Here is a 10000-nt window from a genome sequence, read left to right as displayed (position 1 = left end):
CGGTAGTCATGCACATTGGTGTGTGACAAGGGTATATTATTACTGTTGTGTTTTAAATATAAACATAGTATCACACGGAACCATCAACGGGCACGCTCAAATTAGTGAGCAGGAAAACTTTCTACTTTTGTCGTATAGATAGTATGCGCTTGACTATGAAGTTCACAACAATGCCATCCGGAAGTATAACGGACTAACAAACAACACTATGTGTAACCTTGAACGTTTATAGTCTGTTTAATACAGTTTTAGTGAGAATTACTCATAAACGCGGATGGCAAAAAGCAATAACAAAGACCCGAGTGACGTCAACTTCATACTATCTATTGATAGAACGAAGTTGACGTCTGACGTCTTGGGTCTCCTATTGTTTTTTGTTTGTATTTTTTGCCATCCACGTTTATGAGTAATTCTCACTAAACTGTGTTGACCAGACAATAAATGACCAAGGTTACACATAGTTTTGTGTGTTGGTCCGTGATACTTCCGGATGGCAAGGTTGTGGGCTTCTTAGCCAAGCGCACACTACCGATACATGATATACGCTTGACTAATAAGCTCACAACATTGCCATCCGGAAATGTAACGGACAAGCACACAAAACTATGTGTAATCTTAGTCGTTAATAGTCTGGTCAAAACAGTTTAGTGAGAATTACTCATAAACGTGGATGGCAAAAAAAAAACGGTATCCAAGACCATAGTTACGTCATCTTCATTCTATTTATACCAAACCTTGGTCACCGAATGTCAACCAGAGAAGAAACGAAACTGACTTCCTTCAGCTCTTTGTTATTGTTTTTTAGACAGCCATTTTGGTGTGCAGCTATGTGGTCTAGTGATATGACATTCGCTTTCAGATCGGAAGGTCCTGGGTTCGAGCCTCGCGCTCGGCGTATAGATGGGTCCTTGGAAAAGGCTCTTTACTCAGATTCTCTCACCGTACTCAGGTATAAAATGAGTACCTGGCCGTTAACAGCGTTGTCTTTGTCCGAAAAATTGTAATATCGCCTAACAGGCGTCATGTCCCGTCCTACATGTTAAATGTTGCTGTTTGCCAGGGACCCCCTGTAAAGCGATTTGAGCACGTTTAGTGGATATTTCTCTATATAAAGCTCAATTTTAGAATTTTTTTTAGATTCCTTCTCACACCAACCAGACTATGAAATGAACGTTCAACGTTACAAACAATTTCGTGCTTTGGTACGTTATATGAGGCTGGCAGATGTTGTGAATATTTAATCTAAACGCATGGCAACAATAAATCAGATAACAAACAAATCGAGTGAATAATTGTTTAAATATAATGAAAAAAAAACAAACAAAAGAAACAAAATAAATTTGAGCTTTCATATAGCTCAATATCCACTAAACGTACTCAAAGTGCTTTAGAGAGGTCCATGACCAACAGCAACACGTAACATGTAGAACTAGACATGTCGCCTGTTAGGCGATAATATATTTTTTCCGACATAGATAAAGCTGTTAACGATCATTTTACACATGAGTACGGTGAGAGAATGTGAGTAAAGTCTTTTCCAAGGACTCAACTATGCGCCGAGCTAGGCTCGAACCAGGACCTTCCGTTCCGAAATCGAGTGTCATACCACTAGACCACATAGCCGCACAAATAAAATAAATAAATGAATAAAAGGTCTGCCTTAAATCATTGAAATATGGAAAGAGGCTTGTAGTAATCATTATAATCGGGATATTTGAAGGATGAAGATTTGCGTAGCATTATGACCCCCATCTTGTGCGACTGTGTGGTCTTGTGGTATAGCACTCGCTTTCGGATAGGAAGGTCCTGGATTCGAGCCTCGCTCGGCGTATAGTTGAGTCCTTGGAAAAGACTCTTTACGCACATTCTCTCACCATACTCAGGTGTAAAATGAGTACCTGGCGTTGTTAAACAATTGTAGTATCGCCTAACAGGCGTCATGCCTCGCTCTTCATGTTACGTCAGGGACCCTTTGTGAAGCGCTTAAGTAAATATGGCGCTATATAAAGATTTTAAAATTTTAAACAAAATAAAAGCGTGAAGGATTGAGAGAGAGAGAGAGAGAGAGAGAGAGAGAGAGAGGGCTAGATTGACAGTAAGAGAGAGATAGAGAGACATTGAGGGAGAGAGAGGGGGATAGAGAGACAGTGAGAGAGAGGGTGAATCGAGAAAGAGAGAGTGAGGGATAGAGAGACAGTAAGAGAGAGTGTATGTGATGGATAGAAAGAGAGTGAGAGAGATTGAGGGATAGAGAGACAGTAAGAGAGAGAGAGACAGTGTCAGAGAGTGGGGGATAGAGAGACAATGAGAAACAGTGAGGGGTATAGAGAGACAGTGAGAGAGTGTGAGAGAGAGACCGTGAGAGAGAGAGAGAGAGTGGGGGATAGAGAGACAGTGAGAAACAGTGAGGGGTAGAGAGAGACAGTGAGAAACAGTGAGGGGTAGAGAGAGACAGTGAGAGAGAGATACTGTGAGAGAGTGAGAGAGAGAGAGGGGGGGCATAGAGAGAGAGAGAACGAGAGACGTGAAACAAAAGGAAGAATGGAAGGAGCTCGAGCAATTGGAAAACGACTCAAGAAAGCATAAAATTGAGAAAACGATGCCTGAACGTCAGGTTTTTTTTTTATAGTAACAGCACGTGGCTTAACATGAAGCAAAAACATGACTCTGCAGTTTGTGCTGGTAAATTAATCATTAATTAATCACCCGTAAGCATTGATTTCTCCATTATATTCAATTTAAGCTTTGTGAAAAAAACAAACGCCCACTCACTCCAACCCGATGACCCCGATATCTTGTGCAGCTTGTGGGAAAAGGAGGAGACAATATTAATTTTCTATATTAAATCTGACCATAATAAAATGCAAGATTTGTCGTAACTTGCATCTAGAAGAAGAAGAAGAAGAAGAAGAAGAAGAAGAAAAAGAAGAAGAAGGAAAAGGAGGAGGAGGATGATGATGATAATGATGACGATGTGGAGGAGGAGGAGAAGGAGGAGGATGTTGATGATGATGATTGATAACATCTATACCGCGTAAATATCTCTGCTAAACGGAGTCTCGCCTTGTAACAAAAGTCAAGAAATGTTAAGCACGGTCAGTGGTTAGAAGGGTAGCCTTATTCACAATGTAGGCAGTGATGATGATGATGATGATGAGGAGGAGGAGGAGGAGGAGGAGGAGGACGTCAACCCTGTACTGTATGAAATGGAAGTATTATTTCATATCATCTGCAGAGGGAACAAATAGAGCTTTGTCAAGCCTATTGAGCATTGCAATTCGATTGATATATATATATATATATATATATATATATATAATGAATGTGCTTTATAAATATTCATATGTACTTACAGTATTTTCTATATAATATTGCACTATGGGAAGTACGATGCTGTATACCATAAAACATTAAAAAGCAAATAAATATGATTATTCGACTCCATTAGTAGTCCTTCAGAGCCAATAGGCCGATAGAGCCGGAGTTTATCTCGGTTTATGTGAAATAGACGATAGCAATTTCTTGCTACGCTTTAGATAAAACGCTAGTCTTATATCGCAAAGAACTTTCCGCCAGATCTAGCAGATCCAGCTACCCAATCACTGCTGGGTGGATAAGGGGGTCGACACTCGCTGGGATCGATCTCTGCCCCCTTGGATATAAAGCGAGTGCTCTACCAACTGAGTTATCGGGACCCCCCTTTATCGATTTAGTAGATTAATACAACTTTTCAAAGCTGTTACTGATATCATTGTACGATCTTTATCCATCAAAAATATTATTGTTTTGCGTTCGTATATCATATCCAAAGGGGACTTATTTTGAATGGAAACTCTCCTGTATACTTAGTTCAAGTAATATGGTTATCCAGTCTTGGGTGTTTTGGTGCCCAGGTCTTCAAAACAGCTCCAGAACAACAGAGCGGCCATGGGATGCATGTATTTATTCCAAATCCCCAGGAAATTCTGTTTGTTTTGAGCAGCTGGAAGAGATGTTAAGAGGAAGAAGTAAGACCATGTAGATCAGGTCATCGGTCATCGTGATAAAATGTTTTAATTGCAACCGGTACTTGCTTAGGACGGCTATACGGCTATGTGGTCTAGTGGTATGATACTCGCTTTCGGTTCGAAAGGTCCTGAGTTCGAGCCTCGCTCAACACATATATGAGTGTTACTCACATTCTCGAAGCGTACTCAGGTGTAAAATGAGTACCTGCCCATTAACAGCGTTGTCTCTGTCGGGGAAAAAATGTAATATAGCCTAACAGGTGTCATGTCTCGTTCTACATGTTAAATGTTGCTGAGGATTAAGGACCCCTTGTAAACCGCTTTGAGCACATAAAATGGATATTGCGCTATATAAAAGCTCAAGTGATGGTTGTCTTCAAGCTAAGATGATTGTATGTGGTCGGAAGAATATTAAGAAATAAAGGAAGGGTTTCACCATGATAAACGTTTTATTTACATATTTTCAAATTAGATTTGTCTTTGCTCGACCAGTGGTCGTTTTTGAGATGTCCACCAATGTGTCTTGAAATCAACGTAAGTATCAAAAACATTTATCAAAAGATTAATCAGGAATCCACTGGGGTTTTTTTAAGATCAACGGCCATCGGCATGTGTAAATCTTCAAAGCGTATATTTATTCAGTACTTCTTTAACATAAGACAAAAGAACCTCTGTTTGAAACCCAATCTTAAGTAGAAATTGAAGTATATTTAGTTGCCTCTTGTAGACCTTTGGAAGTCATTATTGAAAGCAGCAACTCATAAGGGACGCATATTGTTGTTGAGTTACTTGAGCTTTTATATACCGCAAAATCCACTAAATGTGCTCAAAGCGCTTTACAAAAGGTCCCTGAGACAAACAACAAAACACAAATATGTAAGGTTACAAAATATCACACACAAATGTTATATTTTGTAATTTACATATTTGTAAGTTGTTGTTTGTCTCCTGTCTGACGAACGCCAAGGGCCGAAATGTTGTTTGTTTTGTGTTGTTCCCTTATATTTGAGTCACATTCACTCACTTTTTCTTTCTCTCCATTTTATTGGCTGATTTAGGCACCTTTTTTGGGTTGATTAACAATCTTTTAATGGACAATATTTTGCGTTGGTAGGGCTGAAAGTATGTCCATTATAATTACAGCAATGAGCTCATGTTAATTTGGGTTATCAGACCTGTAAATAAGTATATGTTGCTCGTAACTAGAACTGTGTCTGTGGCTCACACGTACTCAAGTTTGGTCTGACATCTGAACGAAACTATGGTTTGATTTGTAATTGTTGTAACAGAGAACATAATAATTTAAGGTTGGGTTGAGAGTATTTATCAGCGTTATAACAATGAGCAAATGGATGTCCAGGTCAGACGCAGAAAGTGGCGATAGGTTGGCCATACCCTGCGGCTATGTGGTCTTGTTGTATGACACTCGCTTTCGGATCGAAAGGTCCTGGGTTCAAGCCTCGCTCGGCGCATAGTTGAGTCCTTGGAGAAGGCTCTTAATTCACATTCTCTCACCGTACTCAGGTTAAAATGAATACCCGGCCGTTAACATGACAACGTTGTCTCTGTTCGAAAAATTGTAATATCGCCTAACAGACATCATGTCCAGTCCTACATGATAAATGTTGCTGTTGGCCAGGGACCCTTGTAAAGCGTTTAGAGCTCGAAAAGTGGACATTGCGCTATATAAAATCTCAATAAAAAAAGAACCCTGTAATATAACCAAGCAGGCTCTCGAATGACAAGAGGAAACGGGGTCGTCCAAAACAGACCTGAAGGAGAAGCCTTCACCCAGATTTGTGTGTCTCCAATCTTACATGGAATGAGGCAAAGGTTTGTGCCAGGACAGAAGAAGATGGAAGAGTTCGCCATGAGCCAAGAGGTATAATAAGATGCAGAAGATAACAATGAGATCATATCAATTTGGGTTATTAGATTTGTATCAATGAGTACACTTAGATGTTACTCAATTTTGGCTGCTGGTCAAAAATTATTCTATTAACACGTCTGAAATGCAATTCTACTATGTGGTAATAAGCGATAACCGCTGGGACGGCCAAGAATAAAACAACACTGGCATACACTGACATAGAGCATTTTTTAAATTTTGGCCAGAAATCTTTTACTACTTAGATTTGTCCATCAAAATGCCGCCCTGCACAACCCCCCCCCCCCCCCCCCTTTTTTTTTTTTCTTTTTTCCTTTTTTTTTCTTGCAAAGGACTTTTTAATTCCAGTCTTTAAATCAAATTCGAGATATTAAGGAAGTTTAAGTACAACTTAGAGCTTAGTGTCCATGTACGGCTATGTGGTCTTGTGGCATGGCACTCGCTTTCGGATCGGAAGGTCCTGGGTTCGAGCCTCGCTTGGCGCATAGTTGAGTTCTTGGAAAAGCCTTTTTACACTCATTGTAAAATGAGTACCTGTCCGTTAACACCGTTGTTCTGTCCGGGGAAAAATGTAATTTCGCCGAACAGGCGTCCTGTCTCCCCCTGCATGTTAAGTGTTGCTGTTTGCCTGCGACCTCTTGCAAAGCGCTTTGAGACTTCGAGTTGATAATGCGCTACTAAAAAACTCTCATTTTTCTTTCACTGAACGTTTTCCGACCGAATATCAAAGAACAGTTTACAATTACTACATAATTTTTGCCTTACTCTGAAAAAAACAAAAAACATTCAAAATATTTTGACCAGATATCTCATCCTTCAAATATCGATCGATTAAAATGACTGGCAGAATGGTATATCGTCCGCTCATATTTTCCTTTCAGGGAATATCAACTAACTTGAGCTTGAGCTTTTATATAGAGCAATATCCACTAAACTTGCTCAAAGCGCTTTCCAAAGGGACCAAGATCAACAGCTTCACGTGACATGTAGAACGAGACATGATGCCTGTTATGCGATAATACAATTCTCTCCGACAAAAACAACGCTGTTGACAGCCAGGTACTCATTTACACCTTAGTACTGTGAGAGAATGTGAGTAAAGAGCTTTATTTTTCCACCAAGGACTCAACTATTCGCTGAGCGAGGCTCGGACCCATGACTTTCCGATCAGAAAGCGAATGTCATACCACGATACCACATAGCCGCACAACGACCAATAACGATCATCATTCTGACACAAACCTCGTTACACGACACTAATTTGTGAAATTTGAGACCAGAACTGGATATCAGACGAGTAAATAAAGGCTCGGAACACCAACCAGTATATTTGGACAAGAAGGGCAATGAAATATTCAGTAACCTGGCCAAAATACTGTCTTTCCCTGAAAAAGACGTTTAGAAGTTTTTGGCCAAAAAAAAATTGTCCTTCAATTCTCCATCGATTAAATTGATTTTTATCTTTCAAAACAAACGAAAAAATAAAACAACAAAAACACCCTCAAGTGCCAGGTGTGAGCGTCTTTCGGAAAGATGAGAGTCATTTTAAACGATCGATATCTGAAGGACGAGTTTTCTGGCCAAATTGTTTAATGTATTTGTTCAGAGCACGACGGAATACGGAATATATTCTGTAATTGGTAGGGCGGGGCGGCTACTTTCCGGTTCTGCAGTCTAATCAGTTAACGGGCTATATTCTAGAAAACCGCGTATTTAAGAATTTGGCCAGAAAACTCGTTCTTCAAATATCGATCGAATGACAACGAAGAATGACCCCTCATCTTGGCAAAAGCTCTCAAACCTGTGACTTCGCGAGGTCCCAAATTAGAGAGATTTTGTCAAGATGAAGGTAATTTTAATCGACACTATTTGAAGGACGATTTTTCTGGTCAAATTTTAGCATGTTTTTCGAGATTACGATAATTAACTTGTTCCATTACTCAAGGGAAATGGCATCGACCAGAGTCACCGAATTGTAAATGATGCATTGATAATTTGGTTTAGGAGTTACGACGAGAGTGATTGATTGAACAGGTTTGAAGGTGAAAGGTGACATGGCTATTTATAGCGAACAACTTGTATCGTTTCAAAGGCGAAAGAAAGAAAAAACGACGAGGTTGAAAAAACAACCAGGTGACAAAAAGTTCATAGATTAGGATAAAATATATACAATGGGATTTATGTGGATGGAATAGTGAATAGTTTGAGAGAGAGAGAGAGAGAGAGAGAGAGAGAGAGAGAGAGAGAGGGAGTACAGAGAGAGAGAGAGAGGGGGGTGACAGAAAGAGAGAGAGAATGAGATAAAGAGAGAGAGAGAGAGAAAGAGAGAGTGCAGAGAGAGAGAGGGGGAGGGAGGGAGGCAGATATATATATATATATATATATATATATATATATATATATTATATATATATATATATATAGAGAGAGAGAGAGAGAGAGAGAGAGAGAGAGAGAGAGAGAGAGATATCACTAGTTACAACACACGATCATAAATTAGGGACTACAAGACAATGTGTGAGGCTTCTGAAATGTAAAAGTGCAGGATTTTCCCCGAAGCAAATGAAAGTCCTACCATTCCCACCAACTGCGTCCAGTGTCGCAATTACACAAAACGCCAGAAAGAAGTGAACTAGTGTCTTACTTCAAAACATTTTAAAAGTACCCAATATTCCATTGAAACATTCTTCTTCTTAATATAGCTATTATTATTATTATTATTATTATTTATTATTATTATTATTATTATTATTATTATTATTATTATTATTATTATTATTATTATCATTGTTATTAATAATAATAACAACAACAATAACAACAACAACAACAATAATAATAATAATAATAATAAATAATAGTAATAATAATAATAATAATAATAATAATAATAATAATAATAATAATAATGATAATAATAATAATAATAATAATAATAATATAATAATAATAATAATAATAATAATAATAATAATAATAATAATAATAATAATAATAATAATAATAATAATAATAACTAAAGACACTGTGTTGAAGCCTCTGAAATCTTTAAGTGCAGAAAATCTATAAGAAATCTATTTGCCCGAAACAAATAACAGACTTTCTCATCGTTTCCGTCCAGTTCCAGTTCTTCTTCGTACAGACGACAGAGTTACACAAACAAGGCAAAAAGAAATAAACCAGTGTCTTGCTTGGAACATTTCAAATGACATCAATTTTCCAGGGAAGCAAATATGTGAAGTTGAATCTGACCCGATCTTTAATAACCGACCATGACCATGAACTCTCATTTCTGCCTTACTCTGGAAAAACTCATATTTAAAATTTTGGCCAGAAAGCTCGTCCTTCAAATATTGACCGATTTAAATGACCCTCATCTTGGCAAAAACTCTCAAACCTGGGACTTCGCGAAGAGTAGGGCAGAGTTGACAGGCATTTTGAAAGTAATCCTGCTAAACCCGACATGGCTATCTGGAATAGAATGAGTAAAACGTCATAGATCAATGAGTACTGTTTATTGAAAACTACTAGACGCCACAGATAACTAGATTTTCGAAAAGGACGTTGATCTTTTCAAAATACTTTCTATTTTGTATCATAACTGACCCAGCTACTTTATCTACGGCTAGGCAGATAATTAAAAGACAGAAAAGCAAACAAATAATTTTAGACGCCATGCAGAGTTGAACCAGGTTCGTTTGTGAGCGTGATTCACGAATTACTACTTCCAGAATTGATGATGGTGAGTAATTATGTAACATCAACTAGGGGACGTGCATACAAGTCAACTGAGGGGTTGTATTTGGTTGTGCTTTGCACGTCATTCTCGAGCAATACGGGTTCGAAATTTTTTTTAAAACGAGCAGCAAATTATTCGGCAAGTACTTCGAACATTCGATATGATACGCTTGCATTCATTGGTGCTCGAGGCGAGACAGCGAGACAGTGGCTTGTCAAAGGCAGCCAACTTTTATGTGATCTGCCGTGCTTTTCCTTGTCTATAATTTCCTTTTTGACGCAAGCCTGAGTCATTGTCCTTATTAATGATCTGCTCAATAAGTGATAGCGTAATTACTAAATAGTTGACATTTTCAATTTATTTCAA

This window comes from Berghia stephanieae, chromosome 4 (assembly GCF_034508935.2).
Source record: "Berghia stephanieae isolate SIO BIC M18660-M18661 chromosome 4, UCSD_Bste_1.3, whole genome shotgun sequence".
In the NCBI taxonomy this organism is placed as follows: domain Eukaryota; kingdom Metazoa; phylum Mollusca; class Gastropoda; order Nudibranchia; family Aeolidiidae; genus Berghia; species Berghia stephanieae.
Note: the sequence above shows the minus strand (reverse complement) of the source record.